The 21,433-nt window shown below is 38.8% G+C and overlaps 1 pseudogene across 1 annotated transcript; it reads left to right on the forward strand.

The window, feature by feature from the left end:
* The first annotated feature begins 19,254 nt into the window (after positions 1 to 19,254).
* Positions 19,255 to 19,665, forward strand: LOC308617500 (protein BEX1-like; annotated as a pseudogene). Its single transcript has one exon. The product of its transcript is annotated as a protein BEX1-like (transcript).
* The last annotated feature ends 1,768 nt before the right edge of the window (positions 19,666 to 21,433 follow it).

Raw genomic sequence — 21,433 nt, forward strand, 5'->3', positions numbered from 1 at the left:
CCAACATTCGAATTATAGGGGTCCCAGAAGAAGAAGAGAAAAAGAAAGGGACTGAGAAAATGTCTGAAGAGATCATAGTTGAAAACTTCCTTAATATGGTAAAGAAAATAGTCAATCAAGCCCAGGAAGGACAGAGAGTCCCATACAGGAGAAATGCAAGGAGAAACACACCAAAACACATATTAATGAAACTATCAAAAATTAAATACAAAGAAAAAATATTAAAAGCAGCAAGGGAAAAGCAACAAATGACAAACAAGGGAATCCCCATAAGGTTAACAGCTGATCTTTCAGCAGAAACTCTGCAAGCAAGAAGGGAGTGGTGAGACATACTTAAAATGATGAAAAGGAAAAACTTACAACCAACATTACTCTACCCAGCAAGGATCTCATTCAGATTCAACAGGGAAATTAAAACCTTTACAGAGAAGAAAATGTTAAGAGAATTCAGCAACACCAAACCAGCTTTACAACAAATGTTAAAGGATCTTCTCTAGGCAGGAAAGATAAGAGAAGGAAAAGATCTACAATAACAAACCCAAAACAATTAAGAAAATGGGCATAGGAACATACATATTGTTAACTAATTACCTTAAATGTAAATGGATTAAATTCTCCAACTAAAAGACGTAGACTGGCTGAATGGATACAAAAACAAGACCTGTATATATGCTGTCTACAAGAGACCCACTTCAGACCTAAGGACACAAACAGACTGAAAGTGAGGGGATAGAAAAAAATATTCCATACAAATGGAAATCAAAAGAAAGCTGGATTAGCAATGCTCATATCAGACAATATAGACTTTAAAATAAAGACTATTACAAGAGACAAAGAAGGACACTACATAGTGATCAAGGGGTCAATACAAGAAGATATAACAATTGTAAATATTTATGCACCGAACATAGGAGCACCTTGCAAATGCTAACAGGCATAAAAAGGGAAATCGACAGTAACACAATAATAGTAGGGGACTTTAACACCCCACTTTGACCAATGGATAGATCAACCAAAATGAAAATAAATAAGGAAACACAAGCTTTAAATGACACATTAAAGAAGATAGAATTAATTGATATATATAGGACATTCCATCCCAAAACACCAGAAAACACTTTCCTCTCAAGTGTTCATGGAACATTCTCCAAGATAGATCATATCTTGGGTCACAAATCAAGCCTTGGTAAATTTAAGAAAATTGAAATCATATCAAGTATCTTTTCCGAGCACAATGCTATGAGACTAGATATCAATTACAAGAAAAAAATGTGAAAAATAAAAACACATGGAGGCTAAACAATACACTACTTAATAACCAAGAGATCACTAAAGAAATCAAAGAGGAATTCAAAAACTACCTAGAAACAAATGACAATGAAAACACGATGACCCAAAACTATGGGATGCAACAAAAGCAGTTCTAAGAGGGAAGTTTATAGCAATACAATCCTACCTGAAGAAACAAGAAAAAACTCAAACAACCTAACCTTATACCTAAAGCAACTAGAGAAAGAAGAACAAAAAATCCCCAGAGTTAGCAGAAGGAAAGAAATCATAAAGATCAGATCAGAAATAAGTGAAAAAGAAATGAGGGAAACAATAGCAAAGATCAATAAAAGTAAAAGCTGGTTCTTTGAGAAGATAAACAAAATTGATAAACCATTAGCCAGACTCATCAAGAGAAAAAGGGAGAAGACTCCAATCAACAGAATTAGAAACAGAAAAAGAGAAGTAACAACTGATACTGCAGAAATACAAAGGATCATGAGAGATTACTACAAGCAACTATGTGCTAATAAAATAGACAACCTGGAAGAAATGGACAAATGCTTAGAGAAGAAAAACCTTCCGAGACTGAAACAGGAAGAAATAGAAAATATAAACAGATCAATCACAAGCACTGAAATTGAAACTGTGATTAAAAATCTTCCAACAAACAAAAGCCCAGGACCAGACGGCTTCACGGGTGAATGCTATCAAACATTTACAGAAGAGCTAACACCTATCCTTCTCAAACTCTTCCAAAATATACCAGAGGGAGGAACACTCTCAAACTCCTTCTACGAGGCCACCATCATCCTGACACCAAAACCAGACAAAGATGTCACAAAAAAAGAAAACTACACACCAATATCACTGATGAATATTGGTGCAAAAATACTCAACAAAATACTAGCAAACATAATCCAACAGCACATTAAAAGGATCATACACCATGATCAAGTGGGATTTATACCAGGAATGCAAGGATTCTTCAATATACACAAATCAATCAATGTGATAAACCATATTATCAAATTGAAGGATAAAAAGCATATGATAATCTCAGTAGATGTGGAAAAAGCTTTCAACAAAATTCAACACCCACTTATGGTAAAACCTCTCCAGAAAGTAGGCATAGAGGGAACTTAACTCAACTTAATAAAGGCCATATATGACAAACTCACAGCCAACATGATTCTCAATGGTGAATAACTGAAACCATTTCCCCTAAGACCAGGAACAAGACAAGGTTGCCGACTCTCACCACTATTATTCAACATAGTTTTGGAAGTTTTAGCCAGAGCAATCAGAGAAGAAAAATAAATAAAAGGAATCCAAATCATAAAAGAAGTAGTAAAACTGTCACTGTTTGCAGATGACATGATACTACCTATACATAAAGAATCCTAAAGATGTTACCAGAAAACTACTAGAGGTAATCAATTAATTTAGTAAAGAAGCAGGATACAAGATTAATGCAGAGAAATCTCTTTCATACCTATACACTAGTGATGAAAAATCTGAAAAAGAATTAAGGAAACACTCCCATTTACCATTGCAACAAAAAGAATAAAAAACCTAGGAATAAACCTACCTAAGGAGACAAAAGACCTGTATGCAGAAAGCTATAAGACACTGATGAAAGAAATTAAAGAAGATACAAACAGATGGAGAGATATACCATATTCTTGGACTGGAAGAATCAACATTGTGAAAATGACTCTACTACCCAAAGCAATCTACAGATTCAATGCAATCCCTCTCAAACTACCACTGGCATTTTTCACAGAACTAGAACAAAAAAAATTCACAATTTGCATGGAAACACAAAAGATCCCAAATAGCCAAAGCAATCTTGAGAAAGAAAAACGGAGCTGGAGGAATCAGGCTCCCTGACTTCAGACTATACTACAAAGCATACAGACAGTATGGCACTGGCACAAAAACAGAAATATAGATCAGTGGAACAGAATAGAAAACCCAGAGATAAACCCACTCACATATGGTCACATTATCTTTGATAAAGGAGGCGAGAATATACAATGGAGAAATGACAGCCTCTTCAATAAATGGTGCTTAGAAAACTGGACAGCTACATGTTAAAGAATGACATTAGAACACTCCCTAACACTGTATACAAAAATAAACTCAAAATGGATTAAAGACCTAGACAAAAGGCCAGACACTATCAAACTCTTAGAGGAAAACATAGGCAGAACACTCTATGACATAAATCACAGCAAGATCCTTTTTGAACCACCTCCTAGAGAAATGGAAATAAAAACAAAAATAAACAAATGGGACCTAATGAAACTTAAAAGCTTTTCCACAGCAAACAAAACCATAAATAAGATGGAAAGACAATCCTCAGAATGGGAGCAAATATTTGCAAATGATGCAACTGACAAAGGATTAATCTCCAAAATATACAAGCAGCTTATACAGCTCAATATCAAGGAAAAAAACGACCCAATCCAAATATGGGCATAAGACCTAAATAGACATGTCTTCAAAGAAGATATAGAGATTGCTAACAAAGACATGAAACGCTGCTCAACATCACTAATCATTAGAGAAATGCAAAGCAAAATTACAATGAGGTGTCACCTCACACCAGTCAGAATAGTCATCCTCAAAAATATACAAACAAAAAATTCTGGAGAGGGTGTGGAGAAAAGGGAACCCTCCTACACTATTGGTGGAAATGTGAATTGATACAGCCACTGTGGAGAACAGTATGGAGGTTCCTTAAAAAACTAAAAATAGAACTACCATATGACTCAGTAATCCCACTACTGGGAATATACCCTGAGAAAACCATAATTCAAAAAGAGTCATGTACCACAAGGTTCATTGTAGCATTATTTACAATAGCCAGGACATGGAAGCAACCTAAGTGTCCATTGACAGATTAAGGGATAAAGAAGATGTGGCACATATATACAATGGAATATTACTCATCCATAAAACGAAATGAAATTGAGTTATTTGTAGTGAGGTGGATGGACCTAGAGTCTGTCATACAGAGTGAAGTAAGTCAGAAAGAGAAAAACAAATACCGTATGCTAACACATATATATGGAATCTAAAAAGAAAAATGGTTCTGAAGAACCTAGGGACAGGACAGCAATAAAGACACAGATGTAGAGAATTGGCTTAAGGACACGGTGTGGGGTAGGGTAAGCTAGGACGAAGTGAGAGAGTGGCATGGACATATATACACTACCAAATGTAAAATAGATAGCTAGTGGGAAGCAGCTGCATAGCACAAGGAGATCAGCTCGGTGCTTTGTGACCACTTAGAGGGGTGGGATAAGGAGGGTGGGAGGGAGATGCAAGAGGGAGGGGAATTGGGGATATAAGTATACGTATAGCTGATTCACTTTGTTATACAGCAGAAACAAACACAACAATGTAAAGCAATTTTACTGCAATAAAGGTGTTAAAAAAAAAAAAACTAGTACAAAATTGTTCACAATAGCCAAAAGTAGAAGCCTCCCAAATGTCCATCATCTGATGAATGAAAAAATAAAATGTGTTATGTCTATACAATGGAATATAATTTGGCAATGGAATATAATTTGGCTTGTAGCAAGTATATCCTTGTTACAGTATAGAGCAACTTTGAAAACATTATGCTAAATGAGAGAAGTCAGTCTCAAAAGACCACATATTATATGATTCCACTTATACAAAATGTCCACGATGGGCAAATCTATAGAGACAAAAAGCAGATTAGTGGTTGCCATGGATTGAGGAGGTTGGGGGTAAATGAGAGATGACTGCTTCTTTCTGGAGTAATAAAAATGTCCTAAAATTGATTGTAGTGATGGATGCATGACAGTGTGAATACACTAAAAGTCACTGAATTGTACATTATAAATGGGTGAATTGCATGGTATATAAACTATACCTCAATAAAACTGTTCAAAAACACCAAGTGAGTCAAACAAAACATATCTACAGGTCTGATGTCACCTGCAGACCCTCCAGTTTGGAGTCTTTGCTTTATACTTCCTTATTTATTGAATGTTTTATAGTGAATATTGTATTAGTAAACTCTCACTGCCATGACAAAATACCATAGAGTTGCTGGCTGATAGGACAGAAATTTATCTCATCATTCTGGAGGCTGGGATGTCCAGATCAAGGTGCTGCAGGTAGATATTCTGCAGCCCCTTTTGTTGGCTTGTAGGCAGCCACCATTCTCCATGTGCTCATATGACCTCTTCTTTGTGCATGTGAGAGGAGAGAGAGCAAGCAAGCTTTCTGGTGTCTCTTCTTTTAAGGGCACTAATCCCATCTTAAGGCCCCATACTAACAACCTCATCTAACCCTAATAATTCACCAAAGGCCCCATCTCCAAATACCATCTTATTGGGGGTTAGGGTTTCAACATGTGGATTTTGAGAGAACACAAACATTCAGTCCATAAGAATCATGAATTATTCTAATTTTAAGAACTGTGCTTTTTAATAAATGTTTTAATAAGAATAATGAAACTTCTACAGCCTATAGTCTGGCTTTATCCTAAAAAAGACTGAAAGTAAGCTCCATGAGGATGGGAACTGGTGAATCCCAGCTATGTGACACAGAGTTGGTGCTCAAAAGGATTTGCAGGAAGAGGGGAGGAAGGGAGAGAGAGCTAACAATCAGGGGTCCAGGACTAAACCTGCAAGTGGGGTTAAGAACAGAGTGAAGTGAGTCAGAAAGAGAAAGACAAATACCATATGCTAACACATATATATGGAATCTAAGAAAAAAAAATCTCATGAAGAACCTAGGGGTAAGACAGGAATAAAGACACAGACCTACTGGAGAATGGACTTGAGGATATGGGGAGGGGGAAGGGTAAGCTGGGACAAAGCAAGAGAGAAGCATGGACATATATACACTACCAAACGTAAGGTAGATAGCTAGTGGGAAGCAGCCACATAGCACAGGAAGATCAGGTTGGTGCTTTGTGACCACATAGAGGGGTGTGATAGGGAGGGTGGGAGGGAGATATAAGAGGGAAGAGATATGGGAACAGATGTATATGTAAAACTGATTCACTTTGTTATAAAGCAGGTATACTTTATAAAGCAATTATATTCCAATAAAGATGTAAAAAAATAATAAGAAGAAAATAAAAGGTAATATTTGTGAAGCAGTTAAAAAAAAAATAAAACAAAACAAAACAAAAAAACACAAAGCAATGGAACCTTCAGGGCTGCAGAGGGGAAGTCAGGCACTCCGAGAACCTTCACCCTTAAACTTCACCTTCTTCATTCAGTACCAGTGTGTGCCTAAGCCCAATCTGTTTTAAAGACAGGCAGTGAGCTGAGGTGTAAGTAATTCACCACTGTAGGTAAACCTTGTGCCCTGCCTCAAGCAATTTCAAATAACACAGACATAGTAAGGCCATGTACACATCAGCATTGATCAGTTCATTGAATTAGAGGTCAACTAGCAGAGAAGCAGAACAAGCCTCTGTGAAATGAGACAACAGTGTCCTGCACACCGTGGGGTGCTCTCGGTGGGCCCTGATGCCTCGTGTGGCAGCAGGAAGTGAAGTCAAGGGCGGGAGGTGTTGCTGAAAGCAGCCATAGGATTCTGTCTGGGAAGGGGTAGTACCTGTGACTCGTGTGCCTCGTCTGTCAGGAGACTCAAGGGTTTCACAGTTTTGCCATGAAAGGAGCATTCATGTGAGCTCCGCTGATGATCACATCCCAGTTTTGCTTCTTCAGTGAGTTCAGCCTCACTCCACCCCCCACAGCCCGGCACATCTCACAGCCTCACTTCCTTTCCTTCCCTCACGCTCCACCTTGTTCCCGAATTAACTTTCGAAGGTCTGGTCTGACATCTCTTACTTTGTAATAGTGTCTAAAGTAATATCCACCATAACTTTGACATCAAATCACACAAGCAAAGAACTCAGTACTGGGGGAGGAATTTCCAAGAAGAAGCACAAAAATCAGTACTATGTTTCAAAGTGCCACTTTAAAAGACATAATGCCCTAGATTTGTATAGTTATTTACACATTACAAGCACTTTCCCATGTTTACCTCATCTGATCTTTTTGAATCTTACAGGTATCATCTTCTGGAAGCTGAAGCTCAGGGAAAGGAGATAACACAAAATATTTAAGACTGAACGGGGTGTTGATGCTGTGCAGACACTGCTCTTAGTGTTTAGGTGTGTGAACCCACTTAATGCTCATGACAACCCTGACAGGAAGGTACAGTAATTACCCAGTGAGGGCATGGGACACCAAGAGATCCCATGGCTTAGCCAAGACTACACGAGCACGCACAGGAAGCGGTAGGAAAGCAGGGAACCCAGCCAGACCACATCCCGAGCACACAGGCTTGTCCTGTGCTCATGTACCTCCCTCTGCGTGAGTGGCAAAAACCAGGCTGTTGATGCCAGGGCTTGTGTACCATCTGTTGGTCCAGGTCATTACTACTGTTAGTGATGGTGCTGAGGCAGTGGGGGGGGGGGTGAGTTTTAATAAAGGTAGATGATTTATAATCTTGTCTTTCTGAACTTTTATATCCTAAAACAGCACACGGACACACACACTTTACTTGTATGAACTGATGACAGGTTTTTTTTGTTTGTTTTTTTTATAATTGAAAAAAAGAATCACACTGATTACTCTTTGGAGAAAAGGGTACCGTGTGTCTTCCCAGCTCCCCTCAAAATAGGCTTCACAAAGGAGATGCAGGAGGTGGAGCCTGAATAGAGTGGCTGTGCAGGTGGATAGTAGGGGCTGGGGGGATGGCTGAGAGACTAAATACATCAAGACATGCTCATTTTGCTTCTATTATTATATGCCTCACTCTGGTAGCTATAAAGAAGACCTTTCTGAGGATATTTCCCTCAAGGAGCTTGCACTGTCTAGGAGACAAGCCCTACAGATATAAAATAATTAGAGAACACCACAAACACAAGTGCGAGAGTGTGCAGTATTGACAAGAGATTCTCATTCTGGACATGAGGATCTAAGGCCAAGTACAGTTTATTGTGCACAAGCTCTGTAGTGCTACGTGGCAGACTGTAAGGATCTTTTTTTTACATACCAGTGTGTGCAATTGTGTGTGTGTGTGTGTGTGTATGCATAGGGCAATGGAAGGTATATGATCGTATGATTGTGATTATACTTTTAATCTCTATTGATTGAGAATATACATATATATGTGTAGATGAATTCAAGAACACCTCGGAATAAGAATCTTGCACCTATGGGTGCAGGACCTGCATGCTTTAAGAAGAAAAGCAAAATGAGTCAGGAAAGATGGGAGGTTGTGGGGCGTAGGATAGACAAGAAGAACTAGTGAAATGTGGATTAAAAGAAGAGTAGAGATGTTCAAAGCAGAGGGAATACAGAGTTAAGGCTCAGATGACGGTATCAATTTTGAATTTGTGGGGCCTGTAGGGAACAATGCCATTTTTCAACTCTACGCTTTTCATGGCTTTCTCTTTTCATAATCTAATATAGTTAAGTAAGAACCTACTTGGAATGGAATTGTTCCTTATAATTTCATGGCCAAAGGCATCATGAAAATTATTCAAATGGCTATTTTTTCCGTTGCAAAGTTTCTAGATCACTTAGGTAATTCACAGTAGAGATGTATGGACTAGGCCAGATCATCTTCAATACATTCTTTACATTCTTACTGGTAGAGAAATTCTAAAGTGAAAACTATAAAATACCACATACTGATTTCAATAGCTACTCAGATATGGTTAAATGGATCTTGCCATGTCTGGAGTGTTTAGCCCTCTAGAGGGGAACAAAGGCAGCATTCCATTGAATACCTGGGTAATCAGCCTGTTTATTGTACCATTGTCCTGAGAAGTACCAGTGACTACTTCTGATTTTCCAAAGAACATGAAACAGTAGTGGAAGGAATGTTTCTTAGAGCATAGGGCAAACATTTTAGCTTTATAGTTTGACATCTGAGATTACACACAGACAACATTCAGTTTCCTATATCCTCAGGCTAATAATATTTTACTTCCTAAAAGGCCTGTGTTGTTTCCCAGCTTCAAGACAAAGTTCCCAAAGAGAAAAAGAGATGTTAGACTCTTTATGATGTCCCAGGTGATCCAGATAAATGAAGACAGAGCTAGAGGTGGAGAAATTATGTTGTTTCACAAGAGAAAGTAGGATGGGTACAGAAGGAGGATGTATCAATCCGCTACTGTTGTAATGACATTACGTATGTAATGACAGACTTGTAATGACATGCATAACAAAGCACCCCAGAACTCAGGGGACTACAACATGAGCATTGCTTTTTCTTGTGCACAAGTCTTTAGCTTTGCAGGCATGACTGCTCTAGGCTGTGGGTTGGCTCTAGAATGCACGATGGGACCAGATCCACTCTAGATGTCTTTCATCTTTCTTAAACAAGTGTGGACAAGTGACTGCCTGAAGCAAGTTCTTCCTGATACTCAGCAACCTGGGTCATTACCACAAACCAAAAATCAAATGTGAGAAAAACCTGGAACTTCTAAAGAATCTCTTGAGATGCAAGAAAAAGAAAAAAAATACCATTCATGACCTGGGAAATATGGTTCTCTCCAAACAGCCTTCCGGACCTCATACCCTTGCTCCTACTTCCCATGTATACCTTCTGATGAGCTTCTGAATTTTCTGTACTCCTTCAAGTCCACTGATACATGGCTAAACTCATAATCCCCCCCAAAACTGGATATTAAAGGAAAGAAGCAAAGAAAGAGAAAGGCCACATTTAGTAACAAACAGAAGACCCTACTTTGTAGGTTACTCATTCTCTCTACGCCTCAGTCTCTACAAAATGGGACTTTTGACTGTAGACAACGTTGGCAGACTAAAAGCAGTAAAGCAACTAGATGCAGGGGAATGGAGTTCCAAAGTCTTGAGCGCCTTCCTGAGTGACATGCTAGAATTAAACAAATTTAGCAACATCTTCTCCTTAAATAAAAATCACCATTAAGAGAGTTTCTAAAGGCCAAGCCTGAACCCAAAATAAACATGTTAATAGACACTTATTGGGATTGTCCTGAGAAACAGGTTTCACTTTGCAGCTGAATTTCTTCTGTCTGAGGGTGGGTGTCAGGGTAGGGAGAGATGTCAGGAACATGAATGAGGAAGGTGGGGAATGATTTAGAGGATGCAGGTTTTTTCTTGGAATAGGCACAGGCACTGCTAGAAACTCCATTCCCATCCCTTCCTATCTCTCGTAATCCCCCTCTTCTCTACCCTTGGTGGGTTTGGGCTCCGTGCAAGTGAGTGAAGTGGGGGTCAGAGGGAGTGAGTCAGCAGAGCCCACTCAGGGGTGCTGGGTGCACTGGGGTCTCCTTGGGTCACAGCAAGTGGCTGGGTGCTGCATTCAGTCTTCTACAGATCAATTTCACTCATCAGGGCTTCCCTGGTGGCGCAGTGGTTGAGGGTCAGCCTGCCGATGCAGGGGACATGGGTTCGTGCCCCGGTCCGGGAAGATCCCAAATGCCATGGAGCAGCTGGGCCCGTGAGCCATGTCCGCTGAGCCTGCGCGTCCGGAGCCTGTGCTCCGCAATGGGAGAGGCCACGAAAGTGAGAGGCCCGCGTACTGCAAAAAACAAACAAAAACAAACAAACAAACAAAAAACCAATTTCACTCGTCAAACAAAGGAGCTGCTGTGAGCTTCCTCCTACACCTGCTTCACCTTAGGTGATGAATAGCAGAGCATGGAGGTGAAGCTACCCAACCCTGCCATTTCTGCTTGTGCTGCTGAATTTTGGAGATGCTGCCATTCCACTGGCCTTCAGGCTCAGGGCAAAGGCCTGCACCTGCAGGGACAGCATATTGTCATGTCAATCACCAGAGTCTTGCCAACTTCCGGAAGAAGAGGAGGCTGCTAGGGCTGGAAAAACAACCTGGTGGGAGGCACCTGGTAGGCAATAGACCCAGCTCTCTTATATAGAGCAGCCAAAGCGAGCCAAGGAGTAACCTCAGGTGATGGGGGAATCAAGGTGCCAGATCCTATCTTACTGCCAGCTGAAGCTGGAAACTGGTTCCCTGATAAGGTGGGCAAAAATATGTCCCAGTCCTTTGGGAGAGCCTTGCAGGATGTAGGATGGGGCCAGACCCACAAGCCCAGAGAGAAAATGAGCGAGAGTAGGATCACAAAACTGTCAGTTGGACGGTTTCTGTGCTCTGAGTGTTTTCTTAGTTTGCTTTTCTCTCAGCACCATGAGAGAAAACCGTGTCTTTTCACATCAGGCTACTTCAGTGGTGGAACTTTCCAGAGAAGACAGGGCTTCCCCCACCCAGAGCAGTATGTGGTGGCAGTGGTTACCCCAGGAGAGAGTGACTCAGAGGTGATACAGGTGGAGCTGCTTGGTTCAGGTGGTTTTCCCCATTGCAGGATACTGCAATCCCACTCCTGGGCATATATCTGGAGAAAACCTTGTTCTCTGTGCTCATGTACCTCCCTCTGCATGAGTGGGAAAAACCTGGACCTTATCCAAGCCAACAGGAAGGAGAAAAAGAGGAAGGAGAGCATGACCCCCCTCCTTTAAAGACACTTCCTCAAAGCCTCACAGAACACATTCATTTACATACATTTTGCTGGAACTTAATGAAATGTCCACCCCCAGCTTCAAATACAACTGGGAAATGTGGTCTTTGTTCCAGGAAACCCAGTTCCCAGTTAAGTGAGCAGATCACCTCCTAAAATAAATAGGTAGATAGATAGATAGATAGACAGATAGATAGAGGATAGTAACACAATAGTAGTAACCCATTTAAAATGTTAACTTAAAAAGTTTCCCTGACAATAATAATAATACATAATATGATACATAGGAATAAAGCAAAAAAATAGCAACTCAAACAAAAAAATATATGTGGGAAAAGATGGAGAAAATCATTATGAATTATTAAAAAAGAATAGAAAAGTTGAATATGTAGAGAGATATACCATATTCATGGATGAAAAGACCCAATAGCACAAAGACTTTATTCTTGTCAAACTAATCAATAAATTCAAAGCAATTACAATAAAAAAACTGAGCTAGGTTTTTAATAAAATTGTCAAGCGAGTCATAAAGTTCACATAGGAGAACAAGAGGTTAAGAGTCAGTTTTGAAGGGAATTAAATGGCAAGAATTACCCTACCAGATATTAGATAATAAAGTTGGAAAGGAGTAGAAAAATAGACAAGTGAAACAGAATAGAGAGTCAGAAAAAGATCCAAGCACACACAGAAACTTGATATCTGACAGTGGGGATTGCATACAAAACAATAGGTATATTAGTCAAGGTTCTCCAGAAAAACAGAACCAATAAGGTGTGTGTGTGTGTGTGTGTGTGTGTGTATCTACATCTATCTATCTATCTATCTATCTATCTATCCATTTATCTACCCATCTCTATAGTGAGAGAGAGAGGAAGGGAAAGGTAAAGGGGGTGAGGGGGAGAGTAGAGAAAGGGATTGATATATTTTTAAATATTGGCTCACACAGTTGTGTAGGCTAGCAAGTCCCAAATCTGCAGGGTATGCCAAGGTGTTAGAGACCCAGGGAAGGGTTGATGCTGCAGTTCAAGTCTGAAGACAGTCTGCTAGCAGAATTCCCTCCTTTTCTTCTGGGGAGGTCAGCGTTTTTCTATTTAGGGCTACAACTGATTGGATGAGGCCCACTTACACTATGGGAGGTAAGACACTTTACTCAAATTCTATTGCTTAACTGTTAATCTTAGATTTTAAAATGTTCACAGGAACATCTAGAATACTGCTGGACCAAATATCTGGGCACTGTGGCCTAGCCAAGTTGACATATAAAATTAACCATCGCAGTGCGGTAAGAGAGAGATATTCTAAATGTGATGCTGGGACAAATAATTATCCACATAAAAAAAATAGATCTCACTTACTTCACTCCAAAAATTAATTCTAGATGGATTAAAGACTTCAATGTAAAGCAGTAAAACTTTCATACATTTAGGAAAAAATATAGAACATTTTTGTTGCTTTAGGGTAAAAAAGAGTTTATTAAACACAACAAAACCACATACTATCACGGCAGATTAATAAATTCAGTTACCTAAAAGTGAAAATTTTTCTTTCAAAAAAGGAACCATGGGCTTCCCTGGTGGCGCAGTGGTTGAGGGTCTGCCTGCCGATGCAGGGGACGCGGGTTCGTGCCCCCGTCCAGGAAGATCCCACATGCCACGGAGTGGCTGGGCCCGTGAGCCACGATCGCTGAGCCTGTGTGTCCGGAGCCTGTGCCCCGCAACAGGAGAGGCCACAAGAGTGAGAGGGGCCCGCATACCGCAAAAAAAAAAAAAAAAAAAAGGAACCATAATCAAAGTTCCCAGATTGGAAAAAAAAATACTTGTAATGAAATAAATAACAAAGGTGTAGTATGCATATTTAAATAATTTCTTCAAATTGGTAAGAAAAAGACAAAGAACCAAATAGAAAAGTAGACAAAGGATATCAACAGGCAATTCACAGAAGAGAAGATTAAGTGGCTAATAAAGATTATTCAATCTCTCTGGTAATCAGGAAAATAAAATTTAAGACAATGTCATGCTATTTAATATCCATTATATTAGAAAAAGTTTTAAAATATCTAATAATTCAATTTTTGTGATAACAGAAACAATGCAGCCACTTCAAAGAAAACTTGGTATTTTTTAGTGAAATTTGAAGATGCATGTGCACTTCAAACCAGCAGTTCCATTCTTGGTATATACCCTAGAGAAACTCCTATCTATGATAAAGAAACAAAAGAAAGAATGAACATAGTAGCATTACTTGTAATTGTGAAAATTAGAAACAACCTCCTACCTGTCGAGAATGGATTCTTAACATGTGGTATTTCAATATTCATTCAATAGTATATTACATAATGCTAAAATGAATGACCTCTAGATCAGGTATAAGGTAATATGAATCAAAACAGCCAAATCTCAGAAATATAATATATAATCTGGTACTACTTACACAAACTTTGAAAACATGCAACACATTAAGTATTACTTATGAGTTTGTGGGGGAGGGCATGTGCATATATATAAATGGAATAAAGTATAAAAATGTGAATGAGAATGATAAACACCAAATTCATGACAGAGGTCACCCTGTAAAAATGAAGGAGGGGAATGGGATTTGGGCGTGTTACAAGAAGTGCTTCAATTATACTAATGGGTACACAGGGGTTCTTCATGTTACTCACTGTACTTGTCTGTTATCATTTAAATAACAGAATAAAAATGTTAAGAATTTACTAGTTATCTGTAATTTTAAAACTGTCCCTTTCACAAAAAGGCCAAATTTTTTTCAAAAACATATTTTTTTGGACAGAGTATTAAAAATATAAAGTGGTTTCCTGACTTGCAAAACAGCTTCCTTTTAACAAACTCTGAACAGTATCCTTAATTTCCTTTAAGTACTAACTCTGTTTAGCTCCACATACTTGTGGATTTTTAGGAAATGCTTCTGTTGATATGAATTTAAAGACCTGTCAGTAGACAGGAATATAGTAAATTATTAAAGGAAGATATAAATACCCAAAGCGTTCAGCCAACTGGAAGAAAAAATATAGCTAGTTCTTTTAACAAAAATTTATAAAATGTATTCATTTCGATTGTGCACACATTAACTACTCTGCTGGCATGATATATAATAAAACATTGCTAATACAGTATTATTCACAGGGGATATATTCCAAGAGTCCCAGTGAATGCCTGAAATCACAGGTAGTACTGAATTGTAAATATACTGTTTTCTCTATACATACACACCTATGATAAAGTTTACTTTATAAATTAGGCACAGAAAGAGATTAATAATAATAACAAATAATAAAACAAAGAATTATATACTATAATAAAAATTATGTGAATCACCCCCTCCAAAAAAAATAGCTTGTCCAAATTTAACATCTTTTCCATCTTCGCTAAGCACTTACACACACCCTGTGGCCATAACTTCTGCAGTTTGAGGAACAACAACAAAACTAGCACAAATTTCTTTTTCCTTCTTTCCACAATTTCATGGACAGAAGATTTGTTCTCAACATAGATCTTAGCAATCTCAGCATATGATATTTTTTTCTTTCCTTATTAGGTGGGGAACTTTCACCTTTTACACTTGAAGAAATCACTTTACAGCTTCTCTTTGGCATATCTGATGCCAGCATCACTACTCTTGTGCTTTGGGGCCATTATTAGATAAAAGAAGGGTTACTTGAACACAAGCACTGAGAAACCACAGCAGTCGATCTGTAACCCAGACAGCTACTAAATGACTAACTGGTGGGAAACACTGAACAAAAGAATGATTCCCATCCCAGGTGGGATGGAGCAGGATGCTGTGAGATTTCATCACTCTATGCAGAATGGAATGCAATTTAAAACTTATGAATTGTTTACCTTCGGAATTTTCCATTTAATATTTTCAAACTGTGGTTGACTAGGGTTAACTAAAACCACAGAATGTGAAACTGAGGATACAGGACTAGCTCTGTAACTGCTGTATTCTCCAGTTAAACTCTGTGCTGTGAATTAAAGATATTATCACTTTCAACGTTAAAATATTTGAAATAATACAGTGATATAGTAAAGAAAGACTCAATAAAATTTATCTCCCATCCCTCTTGATTTCTTGCATGGACCTGAAGTTGTAATTTGTGTATGTACTCAGTTGTGTGAAAACCATCAGGCAAGGCATCTTGGCCAATGGAAAAACCACAGGCTGGGGGGTGAGAGAGACTTGGATTCCATTCCAAGCCCGACCACTTTCTAAAAGCATGATCTAACTTGAGAGGTTTTCCCATACTGAACTTCAGCTTCCTTGTCTATAAAATTTAGATAGTAACACCTACCTTATAGATCAACATGTACACTCATGTGTACAGTGTAAATAACAGTCATACAATACACACCAGCAAATTGGAGCTGTTATTACCGGCTTTTAGAAATGAGAGTGTATGTTTCAGCCCAAATTTAAATTTAGCAATAGCTTCAATCTGAGGCAAGATAAGCACTGTCCAAGTGAAGAAAATTATTTAGTCACTCAAAGTCATTGATTTGTGAGCAAACTTTAAAGCCACTTGGAAATATTGGAAAAAATACAAAGTCATTTTTGTGCTAATTCTCTGATTTTGAGCGATACCAAGTCATAGAAAGACTTTCATCTGTAAATAAGCCGTAGAATGTGCACTGACTGAAGCATTGAATAAAAACACACTTTCAATTTATACACTCATTTTCCTAAACCAGGTTCTACTCTCTACAAGTCCATATGTGATGTCATGTTTAGTGTGGCCTTAAACATGGAGGGAGTTACTCAGCTTTTCCTTCAAGAGAGAACCTGCTTCCGGAAGTGCAGGTGGCTCAGGGCACCCAGGTGCACCACCTTGTCAATTTACTACAGTTTTCAATCCCAGCCCATGAGTGAGCTCATAGGTTGTGCTAGGGCACAGCCGTTTCTGCGCAATGTGGACCTTCTCCGTGGCCATCTTTACACCAGAGCTTCTGATTGGTCTGGACAAGACTTTCATAGACCTGCACCACAGCCTAAGGCTCTTCCAATGCAATCCTCCCTCCTTACTACTCTTAAGTCATAGTACTTGTTGCACAAGTACTACACCCAGATCTGAAGACTTTCCCTGCCTACTCTCACTCCCTTTCCCCTTTATCCTTCATAGATGTAGCTCCCAATAAATGTCCTGTATTTCCTACTGTCTTAGCTTCTGTTTCCTGGAGGACGTGAACTGAAACAAGGGGAAATAAACATTTTTGTTCCTGAAGGGATTTTTAATCTAGAATATAATACACATTAATTCTATTCTTATAGAAATATGTACATTTTAATTTTTTAATTGAAATATAGTTGATTTACAATGTTTCAGGTATACAGCAAAGTGATTTAGTTATACATATATATATATACATTCTCTTTCAGATTCTTTTCCATTATAGGTAATTACAAGGTATTGACTATAGTTCCCTGTGCTATACAGTAGGCCCTTATTATTTATCTATTTTATACATAGTCGTGTGTATCTGTTAATCCCAAACTCATAATTTACCCTCTCCCCCTTCCCCCTTTGGTAACCATAAGTTTGTTTTCTATGTCTGTGAATCTGGTTCTGTTTTTAAATAAGTTCATTTGTATAACTTTTTTAGGTTTCACAGGAAATATGTGAATTTTAAAAGCACATTATTATCAGTCTACTATAAGGCAAGTAATTACAGCCTACTACTCCCCACAAAGCTAATTGATTTAATGGATGTATTTTTTAGAATCTTATTGTTCTGCTATGATGTTCTAGGAGCAAATGGGATAGAGGTGGGCAGTGATTCAGAAAAAAAAATCCAACTTTTAATTACTGAATTCTATCATGACTAGCAAGAATAGTAGCTATAATTACTTTGACCAACACTACCTGACACTATTGAAATCCTTTCCTTTTTGAAGAATTATGGAGTGTGATTGACTCCTTGCTTTTCAACTCTGAGAGATCATTCTGGAGATTTATTGATGGCTAGTTGAGTTGATACAAGTACAAACAAGCAAGCTGTAAAAGTGTTTGGGAAAAAATGACAAAATATCCAATATATTTATTCTACAAATACTATGGGCAAGGCTCAGTGTTAGTGTTAGCCCTATTGGAGAGTTATAAAAATGAAACAAATATAAGTATTCCCTTAAAGAGCTTAGAGGGTAGTCAGGAAATTCAAGATCATTTAGGTATTTCCATTTTTAAAGTCATACTTACAAGTTTAGAAATATTTAAAAAGCAGGAGAAAGTAGCCAGAGGAAAAATACATTAAAAAAATAAAGATAGGGCTTCCCTGGTGGCGCAGTGATTGAGGGTCCGCCTGCCTATGCAGGGGACACGGGTTTGTGCCCCGGTCCAGGAAGATCCCACATGCCGCGGAGTGGCTGGGCCCGTGAGCCATGGCCGCTGAGCCTGCGCGTCCGGAGCCTGTGCTCCACAACGGGAGAGGCCACAATAGTGAGAGGCCCGCGTACAGCAAAAAAAAAAAAAAAAAAAGAGATAAATACAAGGCATCAACGTATTAAAGAGGCAAAGATAAAATGCTACGGGAGTTCAGAATAAGGAGTACTACTGCCACCTGAGTTGAGAGCAGAGAAAGGGGTAACATGGAAAACTTCACAGGGAAGATGGAATTGGAGATAGGAGGTACAGAATTTGGACTTCAAGCACAGGATAAGCCATGCCCTGCAAAGTGAAGGAAGGTGAACAAAGTAGCAAGGACATGGGGAGGTCATGGGTGGGAAGAACATTAATTCAGGCTCACTGGCACAAAGGATAAATCAAGAGATATAGTGAGAAATGGGGTCAGAGGGGTACATTGAGGCTGGATATGGAGGGTCTCAAGTGCTACACAGAAGCGTCTTATTTTATATCATACGTACCAACTGACAGGAATAGGTGGATGATGAAAAAAATGGACAGGTGTGCGATTTTACAGTAAGTGAGGCCCAAATGAAAATATCAGTATCAACTTTGACTTCAATGTCACAAAGAAGCAAAACCTTTCCACACAATTTGAAAACTCATTACCATAAAGAACAAGTGACTTAGCCTGCCTGAAGTGGGATCATGGTAAAGAATTCTGCATTTCATTTAGCTTTATAAATATGTATTTCTCCACTTGCTTTTAATCTGGGAGAAAAAAGTTCTCCAATATCCTTCTCCATGAAAATGATAAGAGTTTCACACCTGGTGTCTATCTGTAAAGAACACAACATATTCAAAACTTCACTTAGCTAGGAGTGGGAGATTGAAGTCCTGGGTTGTATCAATATCAAAGCTCTAAGCTGCACGTGATAGGAAACGTCAACTCAACTAGCTTAAAAAATTAACAAGGGGCAGGGAAGGGGTCAACCGCCTGGCTGCAGCACCCCCACTGCCCCGACCCCAACCTTCTGCAGGTTTCAGTGAAGCAGCGAGAGAATCGGGAGGAGGAGACAGCAAGGACAGCCCAGAAGCAATGGCGTCGCAAGAGGAACAAGCAGTAAAAATAATCTCAGCATGGAAAATGCCAACCAGGAGAATGAAAAAAAGGATGAAAGGAACAAGATGCTAATAAAAGAGAGCCTTTGGTCCTCCCTTTGGAAGCTGGTGACTATCGTGTACCTAGAGGAAAGTTCCATGTTAGGCATAGAACTTTCCTAGGCAGTTCCTAGGCAGTTCCATGTTAGGCAGCCCATCCTGCAGTATATACGGGACACGACTCAGAGGCTTGGAGAACCACAGGCAAGGATGAGAGAGGAGAATATGGAAGGGATTGGAGAGGAGGTGAGGGAGCTGATGGAAGAGCTGAGGTAAAAGCAGTCTGCGGGCAGTTAGCACGGACCTCCCTCACCATGACCACTGTGATGAGTTTTGCCTTATGCCTTGAATCCTGATGTTTTCCCTGAAGTTAATAGGGAGACACACCTGCTTCCTTACCTTACATGTTTGTGGTGTACCTTTGTTGTAAACCTTTTGGTGTTACTTGTTTCTTGCGGGTCTCCTATTTCCAGCTTCTAATTGAATGTTGTGTTTTTGACCCAATCTGTAAGTTTCTGTCAGCAGGAGAGTTTTACTTATTGCATGGAGAGATGTTCATTATATATTGTGAAGTTAATAAAGCAGTTTAAAAAAAAAGTAAATAAATAAGTAAAACCAACAAGGACCTACTGTATAACACAGGGAACTATATTCAATATTTTGTAATAATCTATAAGAGTAAAAGAATATGAAAAAGAATATATATATATATATATATATATATGAATCACTGTGCTGTACACCTGAAACTAACACAATATTATAAATCAACTACACTGCAATTAAAAAAAATTAAACTAAATTTTAAAAATAAAGATGAGTTGGCTGCACACTGAAAAACCAGAAACAAATGAAGAAATAATCAACTCTTAAGCCAAAAAGCCATTGGTTAGTGACTCAGGTATATGTTTGCATGTTGAGTTTCCCCATACCTGAGAAGATAACCAAAGTCATGGGCTGAGAGGAGGGGAGAGGAGAGGGAAGCAGAGACTAATTAAGGGGGCAGGAGAAGGTGACACTGACAATCTTAAACTCACAAGAGCAGTTGGGTTATCCTCACTGCTTCCATTGAGGGGCATCAAGAAAAGAGTGGAAACAATAAAAGAAATGCTTGCAAAGATAAAAAATAAACCAACAAATAAATAAGAACTACTGCCTCATATAACTAGAAATCCAAGGCAGAAAGTTTCCAAAATTGGTTAATTCAGCAACTCAACAACATCATCCAGAACCCCAGCGATTTCCCTTTCTGCTCTGCCATCCTCAGCATGCCACTTGCCTTAGGGCTAGCTCCCCTCATGGTGACAAGGTGGCTGCCTCAGTTCTAGGCAGCAAATTTCAATCGGTAAAGCCCAGCTGAAAAAAGGAGGGCATCAGTCCTGTGTGTCTGCTTTCATGAGCCAGAGAACTTTTACAAGAAACCCCTTGAACAGACTTTTCCTCTCATTTCATTGGGTAGTTGCCAGGAAGAGTTCACATGCCTATTCTTAAGGCTGAGACTAATCAGGATTAGCTCTGGGTCACTGAGTCAGGGGTAAAAACCTAAACAATTAGGATCAGCCACCAAGGAAGAGTAAACGGCCTTGGGTTGGCAACCAACAATGCCTGTTGTATAGTCTCCCACTACATGCTGGATGACTGTGTATGACCTTTAACATATCTGAGCCACGACATCCTCATTTGTAAAATAAGGAATTTCATAAATTCTACATGTTACTTTTCAACTTCCTGTTAATTATCTTTCATGAAATATTATCTTTCTCTTCCAAATTTTCTTCTCTTCAGTTGTATTTCTTGTTTTTGACTGAAATTTAGGAAGCTGGTGGTTTAATGCTGCAAAGGCATTTCAGATAAAATTGAGATGAACAGAAAAAAAAAGTGGTAGAATAAATTTGTAATTCATACAGAAGAAGGGCTGAATTTATATATATATATATATATATATATATATATATATATATATATATATATACATATAAGAAAGAAGGTTCCTTCAAATTGGAAAGAAAAAAATCAAATTAAAAAAATGGGTGAAGTTCATAAAGAAACAGATCCTGAAAGAAGAAATACAAATGATTCTTAGGTATATGAAAATGACACAGTTCAGTTATAGTGAG

Source organism: Mesoplodon bidens (genome assembly GCF_964165515.1).
Source record: "Mesoplodon bidens genome assembly, chromosome: 5".
NCBI classification, from domain to species: Eukaryota; Metazoa; Chordata; class Mammalia; order Artiodactyla; family Ziphiidae; genus Mesoplodon; species Mesoplodon bidens.